This window comes from Pinus tabuliformis, chromosome 8, assembly GCF_031772625.1.
Source record: "Pinus tabuliformis cultivar Carrire ecotype Pingquan chromosome 8, CPIR1, whole genome shotgun sequence".
NCBI classification, from domain to species: domain Eukaryota; kingdom Viridiplantae; phylum Streptophyta; class Pinopsida; order Pinales; family Pinaceae; genus Pinus; species Pinus tabuliformis.
In genome coordinates this window covers 865499119-865520464 of record NC_142294.1, presented here as the reverse complement: position 1 = coordinate 865520464, position 21346 = coordinate 865499119, and the positions used below count along the sequence as shown (strand labels likewise).

The following is a 21346-nucleotide window of genomic DNA, read 5'->3' as shown; positions in this document are numbered from 1 at the left end:
TAATGAACCTCTGAATCTTGGCATTCTCCTCTGTAAGATACGGTACATACCTCAGTAACTCCAAGAACCTGCTATTGTACTCATCATCTGTCATGGATCCCATCTTTAGCTCATAAAATTCTTTTGTCCTGTCATCAAAGTATCTATCTGAAAAATAATTTTCCTTAAATGGCCACTCAAAATCACTCCAAGTCAAATCCTCCTCATGAATACATCTAACATTCTTCACATCTTCCCACCAAATGTCTGCTTTACCTTTGAGACTGAATGTAACTACTCTAGATTTCATGTTCTCTGAATAGTCATGCAACCTGAAGAAATTCCTCATGCCAAGAAACCATGTCTCTACATCTTGCAGTTTCTTCATCTCTTCATCAAAAGTAGGTGGCTTTTCTTTCTTAAACTCATCTAGCAAGTATACCCTATCACTCCTCCTGTACAGATGATAACAATGACAATCATAGTGCCTATCTGAATCAAGACTAGAATAATACCTATGTCTATCCCCTCTCCTATTTGGAGTGTCCAACAATACTCCATCTATGACCATATAATTTCTATCTGACATGTGACCGCCATAAGATCTACTATCATATGCCCCATTATTTCAGTCCTCTTGCTCATAACTGATCCGACGTGGTCCCTATCACTGCAAATCTGACACTCTGAAGTATCACTGCATTTACCTTTGCTTGTTTCTCCTGTGCCTGCATGATTCTGTCATTATCTGCCTTACAACTCTGTATTCCTTCCTTTAAGCTTCTTAGTGTAACTGCCAAATCGGAAGAGTTCCTAACACCATACTACTCTTTTGATTCATAGGGAGAGTCTTTATAGTTAACCATCTTGCTAGCCATTTGATATTTCTTCTTACAAGGTATATTATGTCAGCTAAACCAAATCGCAATAAAACAATGTACCTTAGCATAACTCGGGGATGATACCTTATCTGCAAGATCAACAAATCAGCGTGATACATGTATAACATAATCATGACATCATATAGAAACCTAACAGATAAGCATACAACCATACAACCATCATTCTAGCTAGGGTCCATTCATCAATGGATGACCTTAACAACACATACTACGACCTCATGCATGAAAAAAGAATTACATCATTGTACACTTGACCACATGCAAACATGAACATGCATAAGTAATACGTAACCAACTACACATATGCATAAACACATATGATCAAGCATAAACTAACAACGCTTGAAAACAAACCTACAAGAATGATACATGCAACTAAGCATACAACAACAATACATGTAAGCGACATAAATCAACATGTAACCATTCATACACTCAAAACGATGTATTCCAATTATACACTCGCAACGATGTATTCCATAATAACCACATCAACTTCCACATGATGACACCATTACAACCATGATCCACACCATGCAATGCAACAAGCACATGGAATGAAAGTGTAAGAGACACACATGCAACTGACATTCATGCATGACCAACACACCTCCCATCCAGTCTGAGGGGTGAACAATGCTTTGATACCACTATGTAACACCCTCCTCCCACATTTACCCAAGCAACTAGCCAGCTGAGGTAAACATGTGACGGGAGGCCACTATGATAAATTCGACATCCTAAGTCATGTTAAGGAAGTGGAACTAATGGAAACACACCATATAAACATTCAACATCAACCTTACGACCCTTAGGAACCAATTCGACACTTCAAGCAGCTTGCCCTTGGGTCCCACTAAACTTTTAGACAAATTGACCTTTGGACACTCTCATGCTTTGGGCATGCTAGTGTTTAGGGACCTTTGTACGCTCTCACAAGCCTGCCTACTGGCGTCCAAAGACTCTTTTTTTTCAGTTATGTGCCAGCATCCCTGGGAATTAAGCCACATTTTTAGGCCCAGAGCCTAGGTCACTGCCCAAAATTTCATGATACCTCCAGAACAGTAAATTAACAAGGAAATGACAATGATAAAAAAAGCATTTAAATGAGACCTTGACTGGACCCCTACTAGCCATGATAGACATTTCGTCAAACATATCATGAATATGTAATCTACAGGTGTAAACAATAGATCTGAGCATAGGGGTCTCATACTTAGCTGAGAATCGCTAAGAAGCATTGATGTCTCAACACATCAACTTCCATTTCATCCATTAGGTCATAGATACATTGATCATTCATTCACAAGTAAAAACATGATGAGAGCCATACATAGCTTCTGTCATAAAGCATATAAATAACCATCATAATAGTAGCAAAAATACTCATGAAATCACAACCATATAAACCACATATAATCCAATATATTACTCATAGAAATACAAGGAGAAATAACCTCATATTGATGATGCAAAGTCCAAACCCGAGATGGGACTTCCACGTTCCAATCGACCGTAGAATGGCTGAGCCAAATATCTCTTCAACCATTCACCCCCGTGCCATATTCTAAGCCTAAATTTGGGATCTCATAGAACGCATCAATCAAAACTCATCTAGGGTTTCTAGAGGCCATCCACCTCAACCCATCAAATAGTGATTCCACCTCACGGTCGAACATCACAAAACCATCATTAGATTTATCTTCATCCAAGCCTTCCACGACTTCCATAGCATTTGTTCCAACTAAGGATTCCAGGACTACTAACTCAACCCACAGCTACTATCAGGCTTCCAAAGCGTTTGTCCAACCAAGGCTTCCAGGACTAGTAACTCAACCCAAGTTGTTACAGGGCTTTTAGAGCATTTGTCCAACTAGGGCTTCCAGGAACTGATAAATCAACCCAAGCTAAGGAAACATGAGAACCAACCAAAACAAAACAAGGAAATAAACCCACAATATCCATGGCTATCTAGGAAATGGCAAGGCTAGCAATCCATTGTCAATCTTGGCAATCCTCCATGCCAGTGACAGATCATGACCAACAATCCACATGCATATGCCTTGCATGCCAAAACTAGTAAGGAAAATATGCATGAAACTCGGTGCCTACAAGTGAATCTCGGTGTAGCTAGTGATCCCGATGCCTTCTTTTGCTTTTCTTCTCTTCCTTTGCCTTGTTGCTCCAAGAATCCAACTATGCTACACCCTCCAAGAGTGCTCCAAGAAAACTCTAAGTCTCCAAGAGTATGAGAGAGAGAGAAAAAAAAATGAGAGAGCTCCAAAACTGAGCTGACAAAATGTTACCAACTGATCTTCAGAAGCCTTTTTATGAATGAAGCCTCTATTTTCTTCATTTTCCATTATTTTCCTTAATTTTCCTTCTCACATGCAACCTGTGACCTTTCACCTCCTTTTTCTCCTAATTTCCATTATTTTCATAAACCAGCCTAAATCCATCTTAACTCCAGATCTATCAAGCGCCCAAAGGGATCAAATCTCTCGAGGCACAAACCTCTTTTTTGAGTGAAAAACTTGAGGAAAGGTTTTCACCTTGAGAGATTTGATCCCTCTCGGAGCTTGATAGATCCAGAGTTAAGATGGATCTAGGCTGGTTTCAGTCGTGTGTGGCCAAAGAAAATCTAACGAACATATGATTAATTTTATCAATAATATGTAAATTCATCTAATATTAATATAATCATTTTAAATATGCTAAATATGTCTTAGATTAATCTGGTCATTTTAATTTTAAATTTGCTTAGTTACCTCAATTTGTTGAGATGATAAATATTGTTAATAACTTTAATGATGAAATAAAAATTTTGAATGTAAATTGACAATGTAATGGTGTTGAATGATAGAAAATGTGAATAATAAGAATATAGTCAATTATAAATACTCTTCATTGTGATTAATCTCAAACTATTTTCTTCTACTATTCTTATTGTCACCCTTGTTACTTTTGTCATATTTTCATATCGATTATATGAAAAGGATAGGTTAAATCATAAAACATTTAAATCTTTAGCTTGAGCTATTGTAGTAAACATCATACCTTGTCTCTCTTTCTCTCCAATATTAATAGGTTAAATTTCTATAAAACAAAACTCAATGTACATTGTCTATAATTTTTTGTGCCTACACTGAAATCAATGCACACTGTTAATCCAATCACTTTAAAATTAATGTACCATCATACATCCAATTACATCAAATCATAAATCAACATCTACACTTAAATCAATGCATCTAATGCAAGTAGTCAAATAAGATTAAAAAACAACATTTACACTCAAATCAATGCATCTAGTGCAAGTAAGCAAAGAAGATTATAAACCAAAATCTACATTGAAATCAATGCATCTAGTGCAAGCAATAAAATAGGATTAAAAATCACCATCTACACTGAAATCAATGCATCTAGTGCAAGCAATCAAATAGGATTAGAAATCACCGTCTACACTGAAATCAATGCATCTAGTGAAAGCAATCAAATAGGATTAGAAATCACCATCTACATTGAAATTAATGCATTTAGTGTAAGAAATCAAATAGGATTAGAAATCATCTATATTTAAATCAATGCTTCAAGCGCAAGCAATCAAATATTATTAGAAATCAACATCTACATTGAAATAAATGCATCTAGTGCAAGCAATCAAATAGGATTAGAAATCACCATCTACATTTAAATCAATGCATTTAGTGCAAGCAATCAAATATCATTAGAAATCAACATCTACACTAAAATCAATGCATCTAGTGCAAGCAAGAAAATAGGATTAGAAATCACCATCTACACTGAAATCAATGCATCTAGTGCAAGAAATATTCTTCCCTCTCTCCCCCTTCATATATATCTATATCTCCCTCCATCTCTCCTTATTTGTCTCTCTATCTCAACCCCCCAAACACACACACTCTCTCACTCCATATATATCAATCTCTCTATCCCTTCCTCCCTCTCTCCATCTCTCTCTTCTTCTCTCTCTTAACTTTCCATCTATATCTCTATCTCCCTTTGTCTCTCTATGTCACCCCCAAAAATTACACTCTCTTACTCCAATATATATAGCTATCCCTCCCTCCTCCTCTCCCTCTCTCTCTCTCTCTCTCTCTTCCTCTTCTCTCCCTGTCCCCCGCTTCTATCTCTCTTCCCTCCTGCTGTCCTCTATCCCTCTCTCTCTATCTTTCTTCTCACTCCCTCTCTCTCTCTCTCTCCACCTTTCTCTCTTTATATCTTTCTTCTTACCTCCCTCTCTCTCACCCTCCAACTCCATCTCTCTTTCCCTCCCTCTCTCCACTCTCTCACATCCTCTATGTCTCCCTCTCTCTCTCTCTCTCCAACTCTATTATTATATCCCTCCCTCTCTCCTCTCTCTTTCTCTCCCCCATTCTCCCCATCTCTCCTCCTTTGTCTCTTTATCTCACCCCAAACATACATACTCTCTCTCCATCTCTCCCTTGCTCCTTCTCTCCCTTCACTTCTCACTCTCTATGTATTTCTTCTTTCCTCCTTCTCTGCCCCTCCAAATCCATCTCCCTATCCCCCCCTCTCTCCTCCTCTCTCCCTCCCTCTCTCAAGTCTTCTCTCTCGTACTTCCTCTCTCTCCTTTCTATCCACCTTCCTCTCTCTTCCCCCATCTCTCTCTCTCTCTCTTCCCTCCAAGCCTCTCTCTTCCCCCATCCTTCTCATCCTCTCTCTCAAGTCTTGTCTCTTGTTCTTCTTCTCTCTCCCTCTCTCTCCTACCTCCCTCTCTCTTCCCCCCATCTCTCTCTCTCTCTCTCTCTCTCTCTCCAACTATGTTAATATATCCCTCCCTCTCTCCTTCTCTCCCCCTTCTCTCTCTATATCCTTCTTTGTCTCTTTCTCTCACCCCTAAACATACACACACTCTCTCCATCTCTCCCTTGTCACTCCCTCTCCCTCTCTCTCCACTTCTCACTTTCTATCCCCTTCTTCTTCCCTCCGTCTTCCCCCTCCAACTCCGTCTCTCTACCCCTCCCTCTCTCCTCCTCTCTCGCAAGCCCTCTCTATCATCCTTCCTCTCTCCCTTTCTCTCCTACCTTCCTCTCTCTTCCCCCATCTCTCTCTCTCTGTCCAATCCTCTCACTATCTCACTCCCTCTCTCCTTCTCTCTCCCCCCTGCATCTTTGTGTCTCCCTCTCCTTCTCTTCCCCTTATCTACCTCTCTTACTCATCTCCCCCCTCTCTCTTCATTCCTCCTCTCCCCTCTCATTCAGTTTATCTCCATCTCTCCCTTGTCACTCCCGCTATGTCGTCACCTCTATCACTCTATGTCTTTGTTCTTCCCTCCCATATATTTCTAGAGTTAATATATCTCATGATATATTAATATATATTATAATATAACAAATTTAATATTGTATTGATCCAAAGTTATTAAATTTTAATAATATTAATATTATAATATACTAATATGAATATTATATTTATTAATAATAATAATAATATTAATTGCTTAAGATTAATATTAGGGTTAATAATGTTTTTTTGCTTGGTATTAATAATAATTTGGCCCATAGGTTTCACCTAAAAAAAAGAGGTTTATGGAGTAAATATAAAAAGAGGCTTTATTTATTTACCATACCTCTCGTTTATTTATATTTATATTTATTTATCACATCTCTTTTATTTACCATGGTATTTGGCCCATAGGCTTGGTATATAGTTAGATGTTGATTTCTAATCCTATTTCATATATTTTTATTTATTTACGATGCCTCTTTAAACTTCTTTTATATTTATTTATTTACCATATTTTTTTTTTATAAATATAGTATTTGGCCCATGGTATTTGACCCATGGTATTAATAATTATTTGTCCCATGGTATTTGACCCATAGGCTTCACCTAAATAAAACCTCTTTTTTGAGTTTTTGTAAATATAGAAGTTTATGAAGTAAATATAAAAAGAGGTTTTATTTATTTACCAAAGTTCTAGAGTAAATATAAAAAAAGTTTATTTATTTGCCATACCTTTCTTTAAAAATAATTATTTAACTCATGCACATTATCTCTTCTGAAATTAAATATAAAAAAAAAGTTTATTTATTTACCCTACCTTTCTCTAAAAAATAATTATTTAGCTCATGCACATTATCTCTTCTGAAATTAAATATAAAAATATTTATTTATTTACCATACTTTTCTTTAAAAAATAATTATTTAACTCATGGACATTATCTCTTCTGAAATTGTATTTCAGATTAACCACTTATATAATTATATAATGTTGTTTATTATAATATTTTAAAAATTGAGAATATAAAACTATTTGATACGTTTAACTACATTCATTTAAGAATTTTTGTTGAGAGAGAAACATAGGTAAATATAATTTAAATATTTAACACTTGAAGTTTAGGAAAAACAAATAGGTAAATAGGATGAAAAATTAAATATTATTGAAGTGAAGATTAAAAGCTTTATTAAATATGATTAATAGTTATAACCTATGTTGCATGAGTTTTTGGAATGTGGGAACGTCGGGAACTCAGGTACGAGTGTTGGGAATGGCTACAGGGTTCCCCAAAATTTACAAGAAACAACTAATTGGGAACGATAATATTATATAATAAAAAAATTTAAATATATATATCTATATATATTATAATTTATATAATAATCAAAATATTCAAATATTAAAATCAATTTAAATATATAATCTCTTATATATAAATATATTCTTTGGGTGTCTGACACCGGACAGAATAGAGATTATTCTTCACATTGGTTTCTACCAATAATTTACAGGACAGAAACAAAAGAGAATGCCAAAAATACAGAGAAAACGTCTCTGATATCAATGATAATTATCCATTATCAACATGCCGTAAACGCTAGCCCACAAGTCGGGCTTATAGTTAAAATTCCTCCAACCAAAATTGGCAAAATCCCAATAATCACGCCAAAAGAAATAGTCTACTGAAAATCTGGCCCAAATCGGGTCCAAATCACTTCCTAAACAATAAACGAAAATTAACATAAAAGGAAAAGAAACTAAAATGGAGGATTCGGAAAAGAAAGCGACGGAATTTGAGGCCGAAAATGACGGAGCACACTCAAACTTCCCCCAATTAGGGAAAAATCAACGTTTCCTTCCATCTTTGCGCTGATTTGCTAGCTCAAGGTGTCTCAGCGCCATCAACATGCTATCAGACAGTTCATCATCCTTTGGCTAAGATCCCACTGCATCAGTCGCCCTGGGTTGGAAAGAACTCGTCCTCGAGTTCACAGCAGTGTGATCGGGATCCCCAAAACAAGGACTCAGGTGCTTCACATTAAATACATCAAAAGTCCTCAAATGACTAGGGAGGCGCAACCTGTAGGCATTATCATTGATCTTTTGCAGTATCTCACAGGGTCCAATCTTCCGCTCCTTAAGCTTATTATACTCCCCAACAGGAAAGCGATCACGAGATAATACTGCCCAAACAAAATCACCAACATCAAAAAGTACCTGACGACGATGACTGTCTACTCGAGCCTTGTACTTGGCATTGCTCTCGTGAATGGCCAGTTTCACCTGCTCATGTATGCTCCTAAGATGTTCAACCATCTCATCTGCCTTAGGGTTCAGATGACCTACTCGTGGAATAGGAGCTAAGTCTAGCACCCCGGATGGATTCTGACCATAAACAATCTCAAATGGGCTCAGTCCTGTGGTTTTGTTTTTTGACGGTTATATGCGAACTCTGCCTGAGGTAATGCCAAATCCCACTGCTTGGGCTTAGTTCCTGCCAAACACCTCAAAAGGTTGCCCAAACTCCGGTTCACCACCTCGGTTTGACCATCCATCTGGGGGTGGTAGGCGCTGCTGAAATTCAACTGTGTCCCCAGCTTCCCCCATAAACTCCTCCAGAAATGACTAATAAACTTGGTGTCACGATCTGACGTGACTGATCGAGGAACACCATGTAATCACACAATTTCCCTGAAGTAAAGATGGGTGATCCGGGCAGCATCCATTGTCTTCCTGCAAGCTACAAAATGGGCCATCTTGGAAAACCTATCAACCACAACCAAAATGGAATCCGAGGCCCATTGTGTACGGGGTAAACCCAGCACAAAGTCCATACTGACATCAAACCAAGGGCCTTCAGGAACAGGTAAAGGAGTGTACAGGCCCGCATTGGTGAGAACTCCCTTGGACCGCTGACACACATAACAACGCTCCACATAATGGGCCACATCACTGGTCAACTTGGGCCAATAATAATCAGAAGATATCAAGGCCAAAGTCTTATCTCGCCCAAAGTGACCCTCGCTATGAAGTTCTCTGATAATCTGCTGCCTGAGTGAGCAATCTGGAATGCACAACTGTAATCCTCGAAATAGATAACCATTATGCACAACAAAATCATGTCGTTTACCATCTGTTACCTCCTGAAATATCCTCCCGAAGGAAGGATCCGCTGCATACATATCAGTGAATGTCTCAAACCCTGCAACTCTGGTGCTCATGGTGGTGAGGAGTAACGTGCGACGGCTCAGGGCATCTGCGACTCGGTTCAGGCTCCCGGCTTGGTGTCTCAGTGCAAATGTGAACTCCTGTAAGTACGCCACCCACTTGGCATGCCGCCTACTCAGCTTGTGTTGGCCATTGATGTACTTCAGGGCCTCATGATCTGTGATAAGAATGAACTCCCTCTGTACTAGATAGTGACGCCAATGCTTCAGGGACTGAACTATGGCATAGAACTCCAGATCATAGGTGGAGTAATTCTTCTTTGATCCAGATAGCTTTTCACTGAAAAAAGCTATGGGACGCCCTTCCTGACTCAGAACACCACCAATACCAATTCCAGATGCATCACAGTTTACCTCAAACACCTTCTCAAAATCTGGAAGTGCCAAAACTGGTGCCTCTGTCATCTTCTACTTGACCAGTTGAAAACTGGCATCTGCCTCCTCAGACCACTGGAAATCACGACCCTTGAGGCACTCTGTGATAGGAGCAATCAGAGTGCTGAAATTTCTGATGAACCGGCGGTAGAAGGATGCCAATCCATGGAAACTTCTGACATCATGCAAGGTCTTTGGCTTGGGCCATTCCAAGACCGCATCTATCTTCGACTGATCTGCCTGAACACCATCAGTAGACACCACAAAACCAAGGAAAGTGACAGAAGTAGTGAAGAAGGAACACTTCTTCTGATTGACAAACAGGCGCTCCATCCTCAGCATATCAAAAACTGCACAGAGGTGGTCAAAGTGTGACGCCCATGTCTGGCTGTAAATGAGGATGTCGTCGAAGTAGACAACCACGAATTTCCCCATGAAAGGTCATAGAACCTGATGCATAAACCTCATAAAAGTATTGGGCACATTGGACAGTCCAAAAGGCATGACCATCCACTCGTACAACCCATGCTGCGTTTTGAACGCTGTCTTCCACTCATCTCCAGGCCTGATTCTGATTTGGTGGTATCCGCTCTTAAGGTCAATTTTTGAGAAGACCTTAGAACCGGATAGCTGGTCTAACATATCATCCAGGCGGGGAATTGGAAACCTGTACTTCACTGTAATTCTGTTGATGGCTCTGCTGTCTACACACATACGCCAGGAGCCATCCTTCTTTGGCACTAACAGGGCAGGAACTGCACATGGGCTCATACTCCCACGGATGTAGCCCTCTCCAACAACTCTTCCACCTGTCGCTGCAACTCTTCAGATTCCTTAGGATTGAGGCAGTATGGGCAGACTCGCTCCGGGGATAAGGCCTATCTGATGCTAAATATCTCTCATAGGTGGTAACCCAGGAGGGAGATCCTCTAGCATTAGGTCAGAAAACTCTACTTGCAGCTGCTGCACCTCTGCTGGTAAATCTGTAGTCACGTCCGTTACACTATTCCCACAAGGCAGTAATGTAATGGATAGACCACGTCTCCACGCTCCATCTCAACTAAGAACCTGGACATAGAAAGCAGGTGATTATTATTGGCCATCAGGGTAAGAGTGGTTCCTTCCCGTCGAGGTGCCAACACTATCTTCTTCCCTTTGATGCTAAGGGAATAAGTATTCTTCCATCCATCATGCACAACACTGCGATCATACTGCCACGGCCTGCCTAACAATATATGACAAGCATCCATAGACACTACATCGCACCAAGCATTATCAAAATATTTTCTACCGACCGAAAAAGACACTAAGCATCGCCTATCTACTTTTACCTCACTGTCCTTATTCAGCCATGACAACTTGTACGGCTTGGGATGGCGATCTGTCTTCAACTGTAGTTTCTGGACAGCCTCTTCAGACACCACGTTCTCACAACTGCCACTGTCAATGATCATCTTGCAGACTTTATCTGCAACTGTGCAGGTTGTGTGAAAAATATTGGTCCTCAACCAATCGTCCCCTGAATCATCCTTGGGAGTCAGTAGACTCTTGCGAACGACTAGAGTCTCATGTCCATCTCCATACAGTACATCACCCTCGTCATCATCATCATCAAACACAGGCTCTCTAATCTCCTCAGTTTCGTCTACCATGTCATCCCCAATCAGGAGATTTTTGCCCTTCTGACTGGCAGGCTTCCTGCAATTAGTCGCTATATGTCCCTGTTCACCACATCTAAAACATTTAATACTAGGGTTAGAATTACCCTGTGGTGGCTGCTGGGTAGGACGGGCTTCTTGAGGGCGGACTGGTCGACTGCTCTGATCGCTTCTGATCACTGGCCTCTTATTTTGTTGTTTCTCCACAACAAGTGCATGCTGATATGCTTCAGAAACGGTCCACAACAAATGAAGGCTGAGGGCATCCTGCAGGGGCTGACGTAAACCCCCCAAATACCGCGCCACCGTCTGCTCTTCCATCTCAGATAAATCGTTCCGGGCTATCAATTGATAGAACTCCTCCATGTAATCATCAACTGATCTCGGGCCCTATCTCAACGAATGAAGTCGCTGGAACAAGGATTGGGTGTAGCCGAGAGGAAGGAAGTGATCCTTCAGCTTCTTCTTCATCTTCTCCCAATCAGTAATCTTGGCCTTGCCCTGCCTTTCCCGTGAACGTCTCAACTGCTCCCACCATGCAGATGCTCTGCCTTTGAGTTTGATGGCGACTAGTTTCACTTTTACACGATTTGGGACTTCTTTATAATAAAAAATACGTTCAACCTCATTCAACCAATCAATAAATCCATTAGCCTGTAACGTACCAGAAAATTCGAGCCGATTCACTCTGAAACCGAGGTCTCCATGACGATCCTCCCGACCACGATGCTCCTGGAATAGGGTATGATTGTGATATGGGTTCACGAAACTGGAGTCAGAATTAGAATCGTGATCCTCCATCTCACGATTACTGAATTCCTGTGCTGCTAGACGCTGGGTTAACTCTGCAACTTGTCTCTGCAAATCCTCAATCATCACATCTTGAATGCTACGATCACGGTGCGGGACTTCCTCATTCAGAACCTACCCACGACGACCACGACCACGACCACCAGCCATTGAAACTAATGAAGCCGCACCCCAGGAAGATGCTGAAGCTCTGATACCAACTGACGCCGGACATAATAGAGATTATTCTGTAGGCTGGTTTCTACCAACAATTTACAAGACAGAAACAAAAGAGAATGCCCAAAATACAGAGAAAACGTCTTTGATATCAATGAGAATTATCCATTATCAGCATGCCATAAACCCTAGCCCACAAGCCGGGCTATATAGCTAAAATTCGTCCAACCAAAATTGGCAAAATCCCAATTATCATGCCAAAAGAAATAGTCTGCTAAAAATCTGGCCCAAATCGGGTCCAAATCACTTCCTAAACGATAAACAAAAATTACCATAAAAGGAAAAGAAACTAAAATGGAGGATTCAGAAAAGAAAGCGGCGGAATTTGAGGCCGAAAATGATGGAGCACACTCAAACTTCCCCAATTAGGGAAAAATCAATGTTTCCTTCCATCTTTGCGCTGATCTGCCAGCTCAAGGTGTCTCAGCGCCATCAACGTGCTATCAGACAGTTCATCATCCTCTGGCTCAGATCCTCCTGCATTAGTGTCTCTCTCTCCCTTATATATATATAAAATATTAAAATGTCAAGTTCATTATGACACATGACGAGTTTTTGAAACAATCTCGCTTAAAAATACAAAGGAACAATTTTACATATGTTTCTCTAGTTATTCTTAAGAGAAAAAGTAAAGCAACTCTAATGTTTAAGCATTGACTACGACATAGAATATGCACACACAATCTTCTACAATATATATACATAAACAACAAAAGAAATACTCATCAACATGACATTCCAGATATCGCCCTTACATCTAGGTGCAACACTCTTTCTTAACCCATCAAGAGATTGCTCAAGTTTCTCAATTAAGGATATCAGTGTTAAGAATGCCTTTGGTCTTTCTTCGTGCGAAGGTTTCAACTTAGGCTCATGTTTTGTGGGTAGTTCAGCGTATTTCTCTACAGACTTTGTATTCCCCACCCCAAGGAACCTCGGAACTCCAAAAAAAAAATAGTCTTCAAAGCTCCCGGAACTTTCACAAGCTCCCATTGCAGCTCCCGCTAAAAAGGGAACGTTCCCATACAGTTCCAAAGCTTCCAGGAATGCAGGAACCATTGGAACGGGTTTCCCAACTCTTGGGAGCGGTTCACGTGTAACATAGGTTATAACACAATATAGTTTCTATTTCATAGTAATTAAATGTTTAAAAAACCCTGCCGAATATGGAAAAAGTATAATAAAAATTTTCCCTACACTTCCACACACTCTGTACAATGACATTGTAATGACAGTAGTTTTTGATCCGCATTTCCTTGTTATTTGAAAATGCTCCTTTTCTGCAATCATTGCAGAACACCGCACAATGTTCAAATCTCCAGTTCAACCCCGTCAGCATATTAGAACTACCCAGAGTTCCAGTAGCCATCAGAGCCGGTAAGGTCAAGAAACCGAAATGACCGCATCCAGAGAACAATGTAATGAGTCCCTGAATTACAAATTAGCAAGAGAATTTCTGTTATTTTTTACCTTTTTGTTTTGAACGAACATTCTAAATTTGTAGAGTAATTTTTATTATTTGCTTTTTATTTTGAATGAACATTCATTGCACTTTTGTCTGTTTTCTTCAGGAGGAAGAGGAGCCAGTAAAGGGAAATCGCAGAGGTACTTCTTACAGTGGTCTGCTGGTGCTTTTTGCGTGAAGGTACAGGTCGAGGGAGTGGCTGCATGGGTTTAAGAATAAGATGAAGCCTCTTATTCTAATGGTCCCACAACAACTAACTGCAACGATAGAGTTTCTCTCGAGTCTGCTTTGTAAAGACTGATATGTTGCCAGTGCGCATTAATAGCGAAACTCTTGAAATAGCTCAAATCTTAGGGTAATTTGTGATATTTAAGTTACTATTGAATGTTAGACTTAAACTCCCTTTCATTTCAATATAGGAATGTTTTGTGTTTTCACGATATCTCCAAACACCAAACATGCACTGCAGATAATTATCGCTATTAACAGCAAACATTTATACATTGTGAGGACGGTGGAGGAGCACCTCACCTCACCTCCTCGTTTCTGCCCGTGGAACTCAGTACTCTGCATAATGTATTAATGATGTGGAGCTAACTCACCCTTTTCCCTCTAGCTTATATAAAGAATCTAGAATCATGTCAGTTCTGGTATTATTAGGCAAAACATTGGTGGGAATATTTGTAAATAAATTTCAAACAGCACTAGTAGTGTGAGACATAAGATAGTCAGAGCACTTACCCATTCAATAACCACTTACCAAATTAATTTTTTTTTAAATGATTTGTCATGCACTAATAAAACTCTGCTACCTGTAAAACTGAGTTTATTTCAGGTAGCTCCTCAAGCACAGATGTTTGCAGTAGATATGCTTCTGTTCCATATGCTTCATTTGAGGTTGCTTTGAATGTAAATGCAGGCAAATGTGAAAAAATGCAGACTAAATGTTTTTTTATCTACCTGATGAAGACATGGAATTTGGATTTGGTTATTGAGTTCAATACAGGAGAGAAGCTTCAGAGACCATGGAATTTGGATTTGGTTATTGAGTTCAATACAGGAGAGAAGCTTCAGAGACCATGATAGTCAATATGGTCAGGCATCTCAAGCTTACTTGAAATAATATTCAAAGAGTTTGCCCTTTTCATTCCATCCTCCAAGACAATGACAACTAATTAATTTTGTTTCAACAGCATATTGAACTAGTTTCTCCACCTTTCTTAGATGAACAAATTGAAACACTTGATGTTGTTGGCAACTTGCCCTTGTTTGTGTGTCTGCATACATTTAAGAAAAATTTTAACCTATATTTTATATAGATATATATCTCAAGCCCTGATGTATTAATTCTTTTGGGGATTAAAACTGAGGTGAAATTGCTGGGATTTGGAAGAACTTCTAAGCATTTAATAGGTTCCAGTTTATAAGACTATATGCAGTTGGTCATTTTTAATATGATAGGATATTTGCACTTAATCCTGTAGATCACCTGTGTCACGGGTTACATCATATAGTTTGAAGTAAGAAGAGCAAGGTATCAAATATGTTATTTCTGTTATCAAATATGCAATTCTGACTACATCTGAAATGGACATTCTGGAAGACAGTTATCAATGGCTTAAGTACAGGAAGAAATTTATGGTGTTTTTTTTGTATAGCTCTTTTGATCCAATCTCACTAATTACATTAATTTACTTTCCAATTACATATTGAACCGCAAACTATTAAAAATGTTTAGATAGTTATTTTGTTTCATAGAAAATAATAAAATTTGATATATATTATAAGATAATTAAAATTAAAGAAGTAAAGTAAGTATATTTTTGTAAATCTAACAGTCAAATCAGAGTGCAAATCTCATATACCAATTTGATATCTCAGATTATAATAATAATAATTATCATTTACATAATCTAACATAATAATCCAACCTCATCTATTATTTATTATTTAAAAGAACCTGAAAAGTTAATTCTCATCTATTATCTATTATATTGGAAAGCTTGAAAGACTAATTTAGTGGCTTAAGAAAATTAGAGCAAACCAGCAAATATGCATTTCCAACTAGATCTGAAATGGACATTCTGAAACAGTTATTGGTAGAGTAAGTGCAGGTAGAAATTCATGAAAAATAGCCATAGTCACAGGTGTTCTATAATTAGAGGTACTTGTTCCAATCTCAATCAATAACATATTGAAATGTTTTATTGCAGAAATTATTATTAATCTATAGATAGTAACTTGGCTGCAAAGAAAATGGTATAATAAGATATTCATGATAAGAGAATCAAAATTTTAAGAGTAAAGTATGTACATCTCTGTAATCTAGTAGTCAAATTGGAGGGAAAAACAATTCCTTATCCTATAAATAAAAAAATCTAATACACAAAATTGATATTTCATTTAACTATAATCTTAAAATAATAATAATAATAATAATAATAATAATAATAATAATAATAATAACTATTTACCATATCTAACATAATCATCCACTCCCATCTACTATCTATTATCTTGGAAAGTCTAAATTACTACTATCTATTATATTGGAAAATTGAGTGACTTAGAAAAGAAAAACTGAGGAAACCAACAAATATGCCTTTCTGACTAGATCTGAAATGGACATTTTAAAAAACAATTATCATGGAGTAAGCACAGAAAGAAATTCATGAAAAATAACCATAATCTGAGGTGCTTGAACTATTATTAGCTATAATCTGAGATGCTTTTATTATTAGAATTCATTTGCTTCAATCTCACTAATTGCATTACCCCATTCATTAAGTATTGAATTGTTGCATTGTTCAATTAATTAGGTATTGAATTGTTTGATTACAGAAACTATTATAAATATTTAGATAGTCACTTTGTTGCAAAGAAATAATAATATAATATAAAATTAAAAAAGTAAAGTATATACATATTAATAATTCGGTAGTCAAATCTATATGGGAAGAATTCCTTACCCTATAAACAAAAATAACTAATACACAAATTTATATCTCTTTTAATTATAACTTAAAAATATTAGATTATAATAATAATAACTATTTACCCAATCTTAACATAATCATCCAATTCCATCTATTATGCATCATATAAGACTAATTCCCATCTATAATCATCCAATTCCATCTATTATTTATCATAGAAGACTAATTCCCATCTATTATCTATCGGCTGGCTAATAGAACATTTTTCTCAAGTCTGTAACTATGTTCCTGAACGACAGGATGAAGATAGTATGAAGAGTGTCTAGCAGGGCCTGTTTCTAGTCTAATTGGTTCCCGGTACGTTGAATTATGTTGTGATATTTGGCATATGACGGTTGGAAATTCATAATATTACTATGTAGTTTATGACTGGGTAAACTGTCAAAATTTTATTGTAGGGTAGTCATTTGAAAGCAATTTAACAAATTGGTCAGTATACTTTTTCATTATTATGCGTTAAACAATTTTCTGCATTAGTATTAGTCATTATTTTCTCAATTATCTTTCCACCCCTTGCAAGCAAGCACCCAATTCCATGAGTTACTACGCTTATAAGCTTTGCCAACCGATACAATTCAGTCATTATTTTCTCAATTATCTTTCCCCCTCTGGCAAGCAAGCACCCAATTCCATGGGTTACTACGTTTATAAGCTTTGCAATCGATACAGTTTGCAAATTTGTCTTGGCATGGGTTTCTTGCCTCAAGGATTTTATAATACCACCATCTTTCCCAATTACACTTCCATCTTGTTACCACGACAAATAGTGCAATATACAATACTATTGTCACCCAGCATTGCAGAGGCTTGAATATTCAAAGTTTGAATTTAGACTATGTCTTATTCAGAGACCAGCCTTGACATGATGCTGCAATCTAGTTATTTTGTTTATTTTGTGAACACCTACTATCTAACTTGGTGGGACATGATGGTGCAATCTAGTTTTTTTATTATTTTGTGAACACCTGCCATCTAACTTGGTGGGTACCATTTAACTTTGGTAGCTTACTGCATGCAAAACAGTTGATTTTTAACCAGAGCTGACAGATGTGAATTTTATTGGAAAATGACCAGTCAGACAACAATGCTTTTAGTAGGTGGTTTTATGTTCCTTACTTTTGCTTGCAAACACACCTTTTAACTGGCAACTCTTCCATCCGAAACAATTGCATGTGAATTACACATGGATGGGCTTGCTTATCTACTTCTGAGTCATTTGCATTTTGCACGTGGTTCAAACCACAACAAAATTGCTCAAACATATTTTTTTTAATAGTTATGAAGGCAGTTGTTCTGCAGCTCTCTCATTGCTTTCAATATTTATGATGTTGATAAGTGAATAAAAAAATGACAGGAAAAATTTAATACAAAAAAACCCGCTAAGAAAAACGGAGGAGGAAGAAGAGGAGGAAGAAGAATGGGAGGTGCAAAACTGGAAAGAAGAAGAATAAAATTAAAAATAACAGATAGAATAAAAAAGCGAAGGAGAAGATTAGCCAGCTTTCATTAATTGAATTTGTAGCCTTGGTTGCTTTTCATCACTGGGTCATTTAAGTGGATATGTGGAGATGTTCTTGGACAAACTAACTGATCGGATATAATGTTTTTCAATTAAATTTAATGATTTCACATTTTATATTAATAAATTTTCATTTTTTTGGTAGGTAAGCACCCACCGGAGATTTGAACCAGTGATCTATCGCAAGGAGTGCCTTAACAGTGAACCAGTGATCTATCGCAAGGAGTGCCTTAACAGTGCACCCATTCAGGAGTGCCTTAACAGTGAACCAGTGATCTATCGCAAGGAGTGCCTTAACAGTGCACCCATTCACCCTCAATCCAAAGTCCCATGGGCTAAAAATATTTTCATTTTCATTATGAATTTTTAATTTTATTTTTTTCATATACCAAATTTTATATAACTTATGTTGTATAAGTTATCTGACACTTACCAGTCTTTGAAATAATCTGGCTTAAAAATAAAAATGAACAGTTTTACATATGTTTCTTTAGTTATTTTTAAGAGAAAAAGTAAAGCAATTCTAATGTTTAAGCATTGACTGCCACATACAATATGCACACACAATCTTGTGGGATATATATACATAAACAACAAAAGAAATACTTATCAACATGACATCCCAGATATTGCCCTTACATAGAGGTGCTACATGCTTCCTTAACCCATCAAGAGATTTCTCAATTAAGGATATCGGTGTTAAGGATGTCTTTGTCCTTTCTCGCTGTGAAGGTTTCAACATAGCCTCATGTTTTGTGGGCAGTTCAGCGTATTTCTCTACGTGCTTTGTATTCCCCAACCCAAAGGAACCATGGAACTAAAAAAAATAGTGTTCAAAGCTCTCGTTGCAACTCCAGCTGAAAAATGAACGTTCACATTCAGTTCCAAAATCCCCGAAAAAGCATTGAAACGAATTTCCCACCTCTTAAAAGCGGTTACATGTAACCGAGTATATAACTATTGAATAATTCATTTGAATTTTTTTATTTTTATTTTTCCTATTCTTCACTTTATAACCAATTTTATTCTTATACCAATCCGTATCTTAAATTGTAATTTAAACTTCATAAAATACATGTTTTTATGTATATACCTTATTTTAATTATATACACTATAGATTTGACAAGATACTAAATTTTGTAATGATAACATACTGCGTCTGCTAATAGGACCGTGCATAGTTAGCAATAGGACCATGCATAATTAGCATGTATGTTTGGACTTCCTATCAAAATGGGCCGTGCTCATGAGATTGCATTGTACACTCAATTAAGACTTCAATTGAGGTTGCGTTGTACACGTTTCACTGTATAGTCAGTTAAATCGAAGGCCTGGGATTCCATGGCATTAATCTGAATAATGTTTTCCCCTTGATGATGCAAAAATAAAACCAGGAGGCCTTATAATCCTGACTTTCACCCTGTTGTTGTATGTGGGTTTTGTGAGCAGCAGATATGGGACTGGTTACAGAGATTTAGAGTATGCGGATCAACCGCTGAGCCACACTTGAATTCCTCGGGGCAAGTAGTGTGATTTGATCTCTTTCCTTTTTAGTACATTTCTTTGTCATTATTATTAACCGAGATGAAATGGGTTATTTATGGTGTACATTAATAAAATTTCTTCCTTTCACGACATTTGATGATATGAGTTATTAATTGTGGTAAAATTTATTGGAGTATTAGCGAGAAATAAGTAGGTTTACATATTCTATTGCCTTAATTATGATCTTGCTAACCTTAATAAACCGAATTCATGCTCTTGATGTGTCTTTGCTTCCTTTGGTTTTCTTGTTTTCCGGGACTTTCATATTGTTGAACTTATCTCTCCGTATTTAATCAAACTACAACATGTGAGCACCAACTCAAACTAGAATCTTAGACAGATTGGATGAATGTGGGTAATCTACCATTCATCGTGATCAATCTTTTCTTCTCTGCAAACCACCTCAAAGCAGGGACTTTCTACCTTGCAGTTTCTTTTGTTTGATTTTAAATGCTTATGAGGTTTATCTCTTTTGAAACTTCTTTCTCTCAATATTTATTTACTATTTTGAAGCATGGTTTAAAATTTTATATAAATAAATAATTATGATGTTTATTTTCATTTTATGAAATTTTTTTCTCTCAAAGTTTATTTACTATTTTTATGCCTAGGTCAAAATTTTATATGGAATATTTAATTGTGTAATTTTGATTATTTGTTAATTTACAAATATTTATATAACTTATTATTTGTTAATATTTAATTTTATAGTTACCCTTTTATTTGTAAGTATTTTGTAAAATCATATATTTAAAAAACATAAAAGTCAAAGGAGTCTATATTCATTAGAATATATAATTAATGGAAATTTAAAATATGATTAGATATATCCTTATTTTGTAAACTTGTGAAAAAAAGACACATTTAAAAACCATAAAGATTAAAAGAATCGGTATCCATGAGAATATATAACTAATCAACATTCAAATATGATGAGACATATCTTCAATCTGGAAGCTTACCAAAAAAAATGTTGTGCATGATTATTTTTATATTCTTTTGTGTTGTGGATGACTATTTTTATATTCTTTTGTAATACTTATATTTTATAAATGGTTTCTTAATCTTTAATAGTAATTTTTCCAAAATCCAATTGTTAAAAGTTTATAATATTTAATATTTAATTAATAATAATAAAATAACATTAAGATGAAATGTTGAAAATAAGATATTTTGTTATTTGGTAGTCAATTTATAACTTTACAAAAACTTTCATTGTAATATTATAATTTAATATCAATTATTATTATTCAATGATCAATTATTATATTCAATAATATGTTATGATTATAAAAATATTATATTGATTATAATATGATATATTAGCATTTTCCCTAACGGGGTGTTACTTGAGGAGAATAGTGGGATTGGGGGACAAGGCCAC

At 36.8% G+C, this 21346-nt stretch overlaps 1 protein-coding gene across 2 annotated transcripts in view; it reads left to right on the top strand.

Annotated features, from left to right (window-relative positions):
• The window catches only part of LOC149238302 (putative disease resistance protein At4g10780), a 52401-nt gene extending 37780 nt beyond the window's left edge, over positions 1-14621 (top strand). The window contains exons 3-4 of one of the 2 annotated variants that reach the window (XM_089366950.1): positions 13732-13813; positions 14008-14621. The gene's annotated coding sequence lies outside the window, so the exon portion shown is untranslated. The remainder of the gene's footprint in view (positions 1-13731; positions 13814-14007) is intronic. The other variant, XM_089366949.1, reaches the window with a different exon arrangement.
• Positions 14622-21346: the final 6725 nt, after the last annotated feature.